At 42.4% G+C, this 13,821-nt stretch overlaps 1 protein-coding gene across 2 annotated transcripts in view; it reads right to left on the bottom strand.

Annotated features, from left to right (window-relative positions):
* NEDD9 (neural precursor cell expressed, developmentally down-regulated 9) overlaps positions 1 to 13,821 on the bottom strand; it is a 108,070-nt gene that overhangs the window by 31,647 nt on the left and 62,602 nt on the right. The window lies entirely within an intron of this gene.

Here is a 13,821-nt window from a genome sequence, read left to right as displayed (position 1 = left end):
TTTTGCTTCTGGGTTTTAAAGTAAATGGCTATTTGTCTGAAGAAAGCTTAAGGAGTATAGTATTTGTGTCACACCATTCCTTTTATGGTGGTGTTAATGCTTTCATTCCCCTCTCTCTCCTTCTACCAAAGTGGAAAATGCAATACAGAGTAAATTTAGTCCTGAACAAAATGACTTGGGCACAAGCCATGTTGGGGGCAGGCTCAGAACACCCTGCTAGAGAGAGTTCATGCTGGATTGTGTCTGCTGACAAAAACCAGCTTCAGTCTAAGAGTTATCAGACAGTTTTGCATCAGTTCATTCTTAACGTCAGCCGCCTCTGCCCATTTTCCTCCATCTCAGCCTCTGGGATAAAGGAACTATTATTGTACTGTCCATTTGAAGAACAAAACTCCTGAAGCATTTTTGGTAACAGATGTATCTGCAATATCTGCAAGAAATATGTTGGGGGGGGGTGGTTTGAGGGTGGGGGGTGGGAGGATGGAGGAAGGGAGGGGTGCAAGCTGCTAAAACTGAAGGTGCTGCAGAGCAAGACAGTCAGCCTCTAAGAAAGCTATTTTTACTTGCCTTCTCACATCAAGGATGGGAAGGAGAGAGTGTCAGCCCTGGTGTCTGGTGCATGTGTGTTCACGCTTGCTTGAATGACTGTGGCCCTACCCCTGAGCACCCACTTGGCAGGAGTGGGGGGAGAAAGTGAATGACAGCCACCACTGCCAGCCTGGCCCATCTCAGCTGCTGTCCAGGGCACAGACCCTGGCTATTGCACCTCTGGCCTGCTTGCTGGCACATGACTGTTTTTCTGTCTACACATGCAAAGAAAAATGGGGTGGGGGTTGTAAGTCCTTCCCACTCAGACTGGGAAATTATCCTGAGTCATTAGCTGCCTCGGGGAGATGACTTCCTCAGTCCGCAGCCGGGGCTGAAAGGGAGAGTCTGTGTGCAAAGGCTTAGGGTCTCAGTGTCACAAAACAATAGTACATGCTGAAGATTACAGCACCAGCCCACTGCTCTCCTTTTCAGACTCTCTCCCCATGTGCCAGAAAAATAATAAATGCTCTCTTTCAAAACAGATCCCTTTTGTGGTAAAGTGAGACCAGCCAAGGTAATTAGAGGTTTTGTTCATTGAAATGAAGGCATTTTCCATCCGTGATGGTTAATACTAACAAAGGTGAAGGGCCTCATAGCTCCATCCTGAGTCAAGCCTAATAAAGGCACATCTCCAATGGGGAGTGCCCTGCCATTCCACTGCTGTGCACCTCTGGAGGGAGGCTGTCAGTCAGGCTGAAGTATGCCAAGTTGTCTAGAGGTTATGTGATGTGGAAAAATCTTTGGTCTGCTGAAGAGAAAAGCGAGCGTATTATTTTAGTGTTCCGCTGAGCTGTCCCAGCCTTTCTGTCTCGCCTGAGGGGGAGAAGGGAGGGGGAGACGGTTACATTTCAGAGTCTACTCTGGAATATCAGAGGTTCATGCATTTTGTGCAGGTGATTGTGACCACTTGCTCAGACAGCAGGGATAACAAACTCTTTTTAATCGTAATGTGGAGGGATATGAAAATGGTGGGTTGTGAGTGTTTGTGTGAACATAACTCACCTAGCGAATATTCCTGTTGGCACCTTGCACTATATTCATTGCCAGTGTTAGCAGACACAACACCCACTAACTTCAGCGGGAGTGGCAGGCATTCAGCTGATGGGATGATCAAATCCCAGATGTTTTACATTCTCAGTTCAGATACTGAAATGGGCCATGAATAGATCCAAAAGCAGGATTCAAATTTAGGGTTCAGTCCTTTAATGTACAAGTAGCCTCAATTCTGAGAAGCCTATCTTTAATTGCAGAGTAAAAGGGATGCATTTCAAACAAATGGGAGCTATTGATATCCTGCAATAGAGATGATGTTACTGGGTGTGAAGAGTGCTCAGCCCAGAGCTGAGCTCTTTCAGAGTTTAGTAGCAAATCTCTGGCACGGGCTGTCATTTCTAGAGGAGGGGTTAATACTCGGGGGGGGGGGGGGGCGGGGGGAAGGGAGGAGGGACACTGAATGGAGAAATATAAGGAGAGAGTTCCAAAGCAAAGATTGGAGAGAGAGCATGAAAGCATGAGTCTCTGAATAAAATACTTCATTGTTCTCCCCTGAGTGAATACATCATCAGATTACTTTTATGCCTGACACTTTCAAATGGACAAGTTAGTTTATAAAATAAATAAACACAAAAAATAAAAGCTTTTTGTTTAAATTATAATGCCTTGCAAATTTGGAGTAAAACAGTAGTTCTGTGTTTCTCTTTGTGAACAATAGAACTACAGACAGTACAGACCGGCCTGTTTTTTTGCTGGGTTGACTTTTGTTTTTGTTTTTTGTCTTACATTTCCTACAATGCTTTCACAAAACCTGACCTAAAATGTAAATGAGTAAATAGCCCGCCAGATCATCCCTTTGATTCTAATGGTGTGGAGAGCATAAAAGTGGCGCATCAACCAGTGGATTGACATAAAACGTGTCAGATGTTGAAGGGAAGGCGTTCAACATAAGTGACAATTCCTTCTTGCCACATGGTATGCCTTCTGGGTAGACTCTGTACAACTGGGACTTAGAATCAAAGTCATAATTTAGCTTGGCAAATTACAGTTAGACAAAGAAAAGGAATAGATAGAGTAATACTTTCTTGTGTAGCATCAGGGAACTGTTGATGAGAATCAACGTACTGCTAGCAGCTCTGCGGGGGCAGGTTCTATGTTGGTAGGCCCTCCATAAAGACAACAGAGAAAGCAGGTATAGACATTGTACAGGTGATGAAGTACAAGATGAAACAGTGCTTTCAGGCAGATAGAGTATCCTGCATCTTGATCTGTAGACATTCGGTATTTGGTAGTGCTGGAGTGACAGGTCCCTATTCACTCCACAGAAAGGTACACCTCATCCAATACCTCATCTTGAAGACCCATTGCAATCTACTTCACCAATGTCTTGTGCTTATTTTTTGGTCTCCCACCAATGCCTGCCTCTATCTCTTGTCTAAGGAAGGACACCATGTAGTACCCTGGCTTTAAAAGGACTTTCCAAAATCCCCACAAAGATCTATGTGCATTTGGTGACATCCACAGACAAAGGAGGAAAAAATAAAATGAGAAAACAATAGCCTCAAAATAAAAATGATCTAATTGCAATTAAACTACAATACACCTAAATCCAGAAGTGTGTGAAAACCCTAACCTCTTTGCTTTAGGTAGAAAAGTTCTTAGCAAAAGGAGGCTGGATGTTAGATATTTAAGGGTAGAAGGAACAGAGGAGAAAAAACAATGAGAGAGAGAAAGAAAGAAATAATCCTGAAATCTGTTTTAAGTTTTGAAACTCCACTCTCAGGCATTTGTAGCATGTCTTTTTCCAGATGAATTTTACTTTACAGCAAACTTAACCCTTATCTGTGCAACTTAGGTGGGGCAGGAAGGGGAGATGCATTACAATAGAGTTGAGAGGAGAAAGATAACTGTTTCATGGGATTATTTTGATTTCATTATGATTTGGAGGGGTGGTGAGAGGGGCCTACAATACCAGAGCAGATTGTCTGATTGACTGCTCTGAAGCTGTGGATCCTGGAAGTCCTGAGAGCCTGGGCTGCCAGGTTATAAGCTTGGGAGCTGGCCCTCTCAAGGATTCCAGATTCTTGATTCCTTCAAGATGGGTCGCCCCGAAGCAGGCTGCCAAGTAGTTTTTCAATGGAAACCTGGTGGCGGGCAGACTTTGAAATATACCTGGCAGGCAGGGTTCTATCACAGCTCTATCAAAATTTGAACAGTCTCTGTGAGCTGTTTTAATTTTCATGATTTGGCATTCCTGTTTTGGAGGATTTCTGACAAGCTCTCCTACTAAAGCTCATTTTGAAAGGCAGGCAAAACAATAACAGCACTCTACTTATAGGCAAGGCTTTAGCATGGTATCTTGATCTTTTTATGCTGAAAATGTAGGCTTGTTGTGTAGCAAAGGTAAGAGAGAGTCTTGTAAATGAGTTCATCATCACAGCTGAAACTGCAGTATAAATTAAGCCTATTATTGTTACATAATAAATCACTCAAAGGTTATGAGAACTATACAGATGGCAAAGGGAGACTGCCCCATGTTTTTGTTTTTTTTTTTAATTAAAAGACCCACTCTAAGAAAAAGTTCAGCACAACTTTACTGAATTCACCTGGATGTAGTATGTGTAGCTGCAAGCCATGTTGGACCCACTGTATTTACTGCGTTGATGCAGCCTGTCAATGCAAGAAAATACCCATTGGACAACTTCTTGACAAGTGCAATATATATTAAAACTCCTAGACAGCTGAATGATCATCTCGGGTGTTTTAACTTGAAATTACTAGGAAAAGAATTAAAACAATACATGCAAACTATTGCAAATGACATGCTAGACAGATAGTGTGAACATCTCACTCTTTTTTACTGAATAAAGAGTTGTTCCCTGAAAAGGGTCAGTCATGTCTAGGGACCTACCTAACACACACACTTGTGATTTTCATGGAAAGTATGAAAAACTCAGATCTCCACAACTGCTGTGAAAAATGGTGTATACTATGATTTCTGACAGAATTGCCAAAAAAAAATCTTACTAAGAATAAAATGCTGGCTCCCCAGTGGCAACCAGAGGTCTTCATGGCCACTGGTGCCTGGCCTCACAGCGCATGGTGGGGGAGGGAAAGACACTGGCTGGTGGAGCATCATGAAGGGGAGCAGCAAAGATGGTGGCCACCCCCTCATCCTTCCTTCCCCACCAAGGCCTCTCTGCCAATCAGTGGGGGTTAGGCTGCATGAAGGGCAGCCCTCTCTGCAGATCAGAGGTGAGAAGTGGAGCCTCCAGGGCCTCATGGCCCTTCAGTAGATGGGGCTGCTGCAAAATAACTGTGAAAGTGGCTTTGTGCACTGTGAGCAGGCTGTGAAAAACCTTTGTCTCGCCCTGATTTAGGTAGGTCCCTGGTCATGGCACTTCCCTGGCCTCCCATCTTGAAGTGGGCAAGAAGATGGTCACTGGGAAACACGATTTGTTCGTAGGATATTCTGGCATTCCCTAGGTTCCACTGACTACCCATGATTCACAAGGTTGTTCCTGTTGAAAAATCCAACCTTTCAGTGAAAGGGGCACGTTTTGGGGAGTTCCTTTTTGTTTTTGTTTCTAAAGGCTTCTGATATGCAGATTACATGTAGAGTTAATCCAGTCTTACCATTCTTTTCTTCCAAGGTAGGCAATGCCATCCTGTCTAAGAATGACCTGTCTTTAAAATAAATACACAAATTAAATAAAGAGGCAGGCGTGACTTCCATCTCTGGTATACAGTTTCCGTCATCCTGCAGAACTGTGTTTCTGGGACGCCAAATTGCAGTTTTAGCAACCTCATTTCCTGTCAAACACAAGTTACACCCAAATGAGCTAGACAAAAATCAGCTCCTTAGAAATGACAACAATATCCCATGACTTGCAAAGTGTAGATGAGAGAGAAAAAGAAAACAGTAAGCTTATAAGATGTGCCTGTTATAGGCAGCAAAATTTAAGTGTCAAATCCTTTGCTGGTGTCAGTAGACCCAGCTTCATTGACCTCAAAGGATGTGAATGAATTTACAGGGGACAAAAGAATTAATATCTCTAAATATGATTTCCTGTGCAAAGCAGGTAGTGTACCAAATACATACATTCATTGTTTGCTTTTCTGTACATAAACATTGATTGCACCCCCTCCCCAACACACACGCAAAGTATGTCTTCACAGCTGTTCCCACTGAAGACCTAGTGCAAAATATCTCTGTAATCAAAGAAAGACGTGGGTGGGTATCCTAAGACACATACCTGTCAGGTAGACCAGAGCTGTACAGCTTCTTAAGTGGCTGGGGACTGTATTCCACGTGGGCTGCAATAGTATGAACTCTGGGTTGCTTTCTCTCCCATTGCACTGCATGCATGCTCCTGCCCCCAACTGCTACACTGCTTGTTTGGGCCTCTCACCACCACTACTACATCACACACACAGCCACCAGTTTAGACAGCCCAAAGGTAGACAATTCAAAAGGATACAAGTAACATAAGAGGACATTCACAGAAGTGGCAGCATGCTGCGTGGCTGGGCTGCCCTAGAGCCTGCCTCATGCACCTGTTCCTGCTGACATGCTCCAAACCCAGAAAAGCAAAGCCAGTTCAGCCACCCCAAGGAAGCAGTGTGTCAATGGGAAACAAGCCCTTGCATTGCTTTTAAAATGGGACTGTGGCCTGGGTCAGAGGTTCTCAAACTGTGGTCTGTGAGCTCCCTTCAGGTGGTCTGAAGAAAGGTTGTGGAACAATTGAGAATATCTGTACCTGTAAGGTAAGACTACTGATATTAAAATATGAGTTGTATGCTTTGATTTGAAGAATAAAAAGTTTATTAAGTGGTCCACTGAGACCCTCAGCAATTTTCAATTGGTCCACAAAAAAAAAAGTTTGAGAACCACTGGCCTAGGTCATTTGCGGTACATAGCTACTTAACTCCTAGTGAAACCGATGGGAGCTTGGTGCCCAAATACCTTTAAGGATCTGGCTCTTAGGCAGTTTTAATCACATAACTGTAGGCTCTGAAGTGACTTAAGTGCTCTGGAAAGCATGAATGTTTGGTTAAGAAGTTGTTTTTATGACCCTAACCCATCTAATAACAGTGATATTTTTGCACAGATGAGATGCCATGCAGTGATTATGTATTTCTAGGTTACTTTTGGGTTCTTATAGGGATTCACTGCAGTTGTAGCTGAGCAAGAAGTCTCCTTTTTTGCACATCTGCAAAATACCAATACCCACTGTGGGTGAGGACTGCAGTCCTTACATCCCCATGCTACTAGCTTTTTGAAAAAAAATAGAGTGGGTCCACAGCCCCAACCCTCTCCACAGTTTGCTAGTGTGGACATGAGAGAAAGCTGTACCAGCTCTAATGATGGAATGACCTCCACGTGGTGTATGTGACTTGGGAGGAATTCTGTCTGAGTCAACTAAAACTTTACCCAAGGCCTTTGGACTCAGCAGTGTAATGACTCCACTGTGTGTAAGTTCACCAGAGCACAGTCTATCCGATAATATAAGCCTCTCCCAAGTAAGCACACACAAGAGTTCAGAGTTCAGTGCTAAGCTTCCATAACTCAGAAAGAAGCCAGTGTGACTCTCTGCGATATCAGTTTTATTAGCGGTAGGGTCCCAGCACCAATTTCAAGTTAGTAGAGAAGCCTCTTCTGTCTGGCAGGATTAGCCTAAATTGTTAAACACACCTTCAGTATTGTCATATCAGCTGTACAGTCATCAATGTTCCAGCAAAGTGCATCTGAGAGAGTGAGTAAAGATTCAGGTCAGTCCTTAAAATATAATCTGATGCTCAAAAAGGGTTCTGAAAAAGTTGGGAAAAATTAATTTTGCCCTCAACTGTTGCACCTCTTTTTACCTCCTGGGTTCAAATGGAACTAAAATAACAAAATGTCACAAGAAAGCCTGTTCTTGTGGCATTCTTTCCTACTCAGCCCAAATCAGGAATTGTTAGACACTTTTTGAAAGTTTAGTTAATCCAGCCCAGTTTAGGGATTAGAGTTTCAAGATGCATTTCCCAGAAACAACTAAAATTTCTCATCCTCATGCCAGGTCTGCAAATCAATTAAAAAGTTCTTGATCGCTAGCTAGTTTTTTGATAAGTTTCTTTTTCATGGCTTTATATGACATTTTATTAGTTCAGAGTTGGAAGGTCTGAACTAACAGTTTTATGATGTCAGAGATCTACATTCCTTTTCCTGCTCTGCCCCAGGTCTCATTGGATGAGTCACTGAGACGCTCTATGCCTCAGTTCCCCATCTGTAAAATGGGGTTACCAACATTGCCTGCCATCAAGGGTGTGTTGTAAGGACGAGTCTGTTCAGAGGCTGTGAAGTGCTTGGATACTAGGGTTGTGGAGGGCAGATAGGTACCTAAAACTGATATACAGATGGCAATAGGCCAGATCCTACTATGCTATCCCTGAGAAAATTATGACTCTATATGGAGTTTTTTTATTAGGGATCATTTCTAGCAGAAATGGCTAATGAGCTGGCTCTATGTCCTTCAGGCTCCTGAAGAGCTATGGAGACCAAAGCTTATTTGCCTATGCCTGCCTACCATGTTACAAACCATTTTGGCCTCCTCTGAGTCCCTAGTAGTTTGTCAAAGAGCCATACTACCGTGCATTGTCCATTGCCACTGTCCTTTATGTGATGTCAAGAGAACAGCAGCTTTCCATTCATAGATCACCAGTCATTGCCTACAGAACATAAATTTTCAGGCGAAGCTCTAACATAGCCGGAATAAGAGGAGAGTGCAGTGTTGTCAGTTACTGATTCTTCTTCAGTCACTCTATGTATATCCATTTGTCACCCCTTCCTGTGACATGAGGATTAACAAGGCTATCAGCCTTTGTTTAACCGTGGAGTTTAAGCAGAATTTTACTTGAGTAAAAGTTTCAGGATTAGAGCCAATCTGAAGCTAAAACATGCATGTATGTGACACAATGGTGTAAGAAATACTTGAGGAATGTGTAGAATGGACATTTTTGGGTTCTTAAGTGGAGCATATTAAGGTCATCAGTGCTGAGAACTGAGCCAGATTCAAAAAAAGGACAGCCAGTGTTAAACTCACCTCTGGGATATAGTAACTTGAACTGGTTCACCTTTAATGATAATGGACTTCTAACAAGATAACTCTACATCACAAATCTACCTTAGAGACTTCTGAAAAGGTACAAATTAAATCTGTTAATCCTAATCCTTTTAGATATGCTCTCTAAAATACAAAATAATTGAAGCTATCTAGAGGCTGTGCATTACTTTCTGGAATAAAGAGGGAGTCATTAAGTGTATTAGTCTGCCCTGTAATGTATTTTCCAGTATGGTTTTGGTTCCTATTTACCGCATATTTTGTATGCCTCAACAGTCACAGGGTGATGTCAGGAATGTAAGGAGTAAACAAAATGGAGAGCTTTTGGTCAGTAAAGTACAGGGAGTTCTTTTCCTTTTACATAGCCAAATACTTCAAGCCTTTCATTGCCTGGGTTACAAGCAGCTTTTCACAAGCATTTCTGGTTGGAAATAGAGTATTTCTTCCCAGTGATACTATTTGTTTGTCTTGGCATCTAGGCAGTTGTATTTAAGACTATGTATTGCTACATTGTGCCACAATACAAATGGCAGGCATTTCAAACCGATTTGTTTAGGTTCCTTCCTTTCCCAACATTATCTAAAAATAGATAACCAAGACCTCGTACTTTACATACATGTCATTGCTATTGGCTTAAACGAGACTGGGAATGCAGTCATCCTCTACTCCTTTTTAATTCCATAACAATTCTTTTCTTTTCTTTTCTTTTTCATATTGCTTGTGACGGGTGAGCAGTTGTCAGTCTTACTATCACAACAACCCCTTTTCATTTTGCCACATAGTATTGCTCATGTTAGCAGGCAACTAGATTCAGAGGATCCCTTCCAGTCCTATGTAAACCTATATGCTGCAGTATTACCAAATTACCCAAATCCTGCGAATATTCTGAGGTCCACAAAGTCCTGTGCCCAGTAGGGGATCCAGGAATGAGTCAAGGGGAATGTGGTTTTCGCACTTTGGCTGTACCATGCATGTACAGTGACCTCTGAGTTTACTCTCTGGTCAGCACAGACTTCTGCTGGAGCTCCACGGAGCAGCGAGCTCTCAGTTCTCCAGCTGATTGGGGTGGGATCTGGCCAGAGCGCCTGCTTTCATGTAGTTCTGGAGCCCAGAGGTGAAGATTGCTGCTGTTCAGCCTTCCTCTCCCATCCCCTCCCTGCTGAATCCCCAGGAAAGGAGGGGATGAGTGGCAGCAGTCACGCTCACCCCATGGGCTCTGGACATGCATGAAATCAGGGGCTCTGGCTAGACCCTGCACCAAAAGTTCAATGTGGCACAGTCAAAGAGGGGTGTGATATATGCTGATATAAATGCACTGCAGATTAGAATGGGTTGGTTAGTAGGGTGGCCATCATAGACGACAGTCCAGTTGTCCTCTGTCCTCTGTTGATACAAAACCGGATGCCTTTATGTCCTCTATTTTTCTCTTTGAGAGGACATTAAAGGCATCCGGTTTTGTATCAAAAGAGGACAGAGGACAACTGGACTGTCCTCTATGATGGCCACCCTACTAACCAACCCATTCAGTACATTTATATTAGCATATATCACTGTTTCATATCAATAGAGGACAGAGTAGCAGAAAACTGGAATGTCCTCTATGATGGCCACCCTATTGGTCAGGGAGAGCTGGTGGAACACATGAAATATTCAAGGTCATAGTAATTAAGTTTTGGGAGACTAGTTTCATGTCTGCACTATTGTGGTAGTGTGCTGTGGCCAGGATACTCCCAAGCATACCCAGTCTACCTGTTTCCATGTGCATGTTCAAATCCAGAAATGCACTTAGTGAGGCCACTCTAGAGGTGCTTACTCACTGCTGCTCTTGCCCTCAGTCTCCAGTGCACTTGGCAGCAGCTGATAGAGGAGATTCCTAGAGCACCTCACTGGGTTGTGTGTAAGCATGGATTGCATGAGTACAAGGGTATGGGCCATAATTCCATTGACTTTGATGCAGGTAGTGCAGTGAGGAAGGGAAGAGTGGGATTAAAGAAGGGATTAGGCTGTGACCTTGTTGAAGCCCATGGGGATTTTGACATTTCACCCTCATGTCTGAAGAGGGGTTTATGAAAGAGAATAAAAAAAGTTTAGGTTCCAGAAAGGCAAGGAAGGGCAGAAGATCTTCAAGAGACCTGGAGGTGAATGATGGCATGTTATAAAGTGCATACGAGTTTGAGGTAGTGCATAGGGATAAAGTACACCGGAGTTTGAGGAAGACAGAGAGTCATTCCAGATTACAAGGTGCCTTTGAGCCCTGTCACATTGAAACCAGGGCCAGGAGAAGTTCAAGGATTGTCCAAGGCCACTTGCGTGAGCCAGATCCTGTTCTAACCACTAAGCAACACGCTGGAACACCTGGGTCATCCTGTGTTTGCAGGCATCCCTGTGCTGGCAGGCAGCCTTGTGGTTGAGAAAAATGGAGCCTCAGAAACCCTCTGATGGGCTGTGAGGAGAAGTCAAGCATGCATAGCTTCCTGGGCCCCTGCCAGTAAGCACTTAGTTAAACAAAGTCAATCATACACCTGGCATCAGAGCAACCTGTGCAATCTGGGTCCTTCCTCCAATCAGGACCTAAAGTAATACATGTATTACAACAGTTTCTTCTTTCTCTGTACTGACAACAACAACCTACACAGTTAACTCCAGAGAAAGAGAAGAAACAATATACAGATTTTGAGTTTAAAAAACAGTAAAAAGCAGGTATTATCTTTGTCTCCTCTTCCCATCGGCCCCTCCAGAAATGTATTTAAGAAAGTTTGTCCTGGGTAAACAGTTTAAATAAACACTTCAAACTTCCCAGGAAATGTAAACACACTAGTCTGGCAGGAAGGCTTATGGAGGCCACAAACCTTCTGTCTTTTTCTTGAAAGGGTCTTTCTTTCTCTTTGTGTGGTTTGCTCATCTAGAATTACGTAATCACCTTCTAAGCCAAAGCCCTAATGAATCGGAGAGGAGAAACCTTACAGAGCAGGGTAGAGCTCTGCTGGTAAAGAGGCTTATCATTTCATACTCTCACAGCAGGCTGAGACTACGTGTGAAATATGATCTCCTCACTACTGCAGAGTTGTTTCTAGCCAGGGAAGGAGATGAGGAATTTTAGGGACTGTATAATTGTGCAGGCTTGTCATTTAGCAGTCAGCACACAGCATTCCTCATTCATGACCAGTGAGAATGTATTTAATGCTAAAACAAACAATAATTTCCACCAAGTGAAATGGCCATTCTCATGGTTCCTGTACACTCCTGTATTAGTTCTTATACTTTCCTATATTAGTAAGTACATAATATTCTTTGTGTGCAAGTCAAACTGTCTTCAGACTTGTATCGAATACAAATAGGCTAGAACAGGAAAATGGAAAGGGGGGTGGGAGGGGGTGGGGCTTAGATCACTGGCCTTTACTTAGCCCAGTTATAAGTACTGAGTTATCCAGATCAGAGCTTCCCAAGTTATTTTGTATTGGGCTATTTTGGCCTTGTATGACCCACATCATTGGCACCTGTTTGCCTGCAACAGACTCTGGGGTACAGCTCATTAGGGAAACAGGAAGCAGCTATAAGGGTGGGACCCCAACTTTCCTAAAATTAGGGTAGGTGGGGTTGGACTGGACTCCTCTGTATTGCCCCAACAGAATGGGTGGGTGCATTTGTGTCATTAATATTGTATAGATTTATATTCTGATAGCAACAAGAGTTTCTGTTCTGTGCAGGTTCATGCAGCACATTTATCATTGAAGGAGCAGGGCTCCATTATATTGGACCATGCACAAATAGAATAAAAAGATGGTCCCTGCTTGGAACAGCTTAAATCTAAGGAAGTGTGTGTAATGCATGTGATATTTCTAAATCACCTTTTTATTGAGTTTGAAGGGGCTTTTTTGGCAGGAAAACTAAAATGTTCCTTCCCTCCCTCCTTTTTTTCCAATCACACAAGATTACCATATGTCTGAGCAGTAATTTAATGCTTCAGTACCCTGTCCAGGTATTTAAAAGTCAGCATAATACTATTATTGACACATCAGCTTTTCATGTGCACATCTCTTAGCAGAACCTTATTTTAAAAATGATTAAAAAAAGCTTTTTTTTAAAATAGTAAAATATGGTTCTAATGGCCAAAAATACAGTTGATTTCTTGCTCATAACCAGTTAAAGGAAACCTGCTGTAAAGTTGCGTATTGCTCACAAAAAACATATGTTCGTGAAGTTTAAGAAACAGGCTGATCTTTTTTTTTTTTTTTTAAGGAAAAAGATAAAAGTTTATATGCCAAAAAAATGCTAAACATCACAAAATGTGTATTTACGTAGACATATCCACTGGTATTAATTTCCTTTTTGATAGCAACAGTGTTATGCAGGAGTTCCTGGAACTAACTGCTGTAAATAGGAGGAGAATTTATCCCATTATCCAGGTATGTACAGTGATATAGCAGCATCAGAAAATTACAGAAAAGCATGTTCTCTTTTAAATTCACACAACATTAAAAATTACAGAATCCTTTTCCACACCATCCTATTACAATTCTTTAGTATTTAAGGGTTCTTATTTTGCAATCCTAAATCTGGAGCAATTCCTTTTGACTTCAGGGCAATTATTCAAGATCTTTCTCCTGGATATGCAAAAGCAGTAGTGAAATTCCTGAAGAACCCACCCACGCCTCAGTCAGGCTATTTTTTTTCCTGATGAGGTCCCAGTCTGGGTTACACATCAATACGATATGTATCTGCTAAAGATGAATCAAGTTCTCTTTCTCATAAAGTTCTTGTTTCCGTGGCTGAAAACAGAAAGGATTTTTACAAGTGTCCAGACGACTTGAAATACAGCACATGCACTATTCTGCCCGTGTGTTCCAGGCTTGCAGCTAAGAAAATGCCTTATGCTTTCAGACAAGAGCATTACATTCACAATATCAACCTCCCATGAGGACTTTAAGAATTCTAAAAGATGATGGTTACAACTTGTATCCCTAAAAGATGATAGGTACATTTTTACAGTTCCCTTGAAAAACATATGGCACAATCAGTCAGAAAGAAGATTCATAGATTCATAGATTCATAGATGTTAGGGTCGGAAGGGACCTCAATAGATCATCAAGTCCGACCCCCTGCATAAGCAGGAAAGAGTGTTGGGTCTAAATGACCCCAG

Source organism: Alligator mississippiensis, chromosome 3, assembly GCF_030867095.1.
Source record: "Alligator mississippiensis isolate rAllMis1 chromosome 3, rAllMis1, whole genome shotgun sequence".
Taxonomy (NCBI): domain Eukaryota; kingdom Metazoa; phylum Chordata; order Crocodylia; family Alligatoridae; genus Alligator; species Alligator mississippiensis.
Note: the sequence above shows the minus strand (reverse complement) of the source record. Positions and strands in the feature narration are given on the sequence as shown.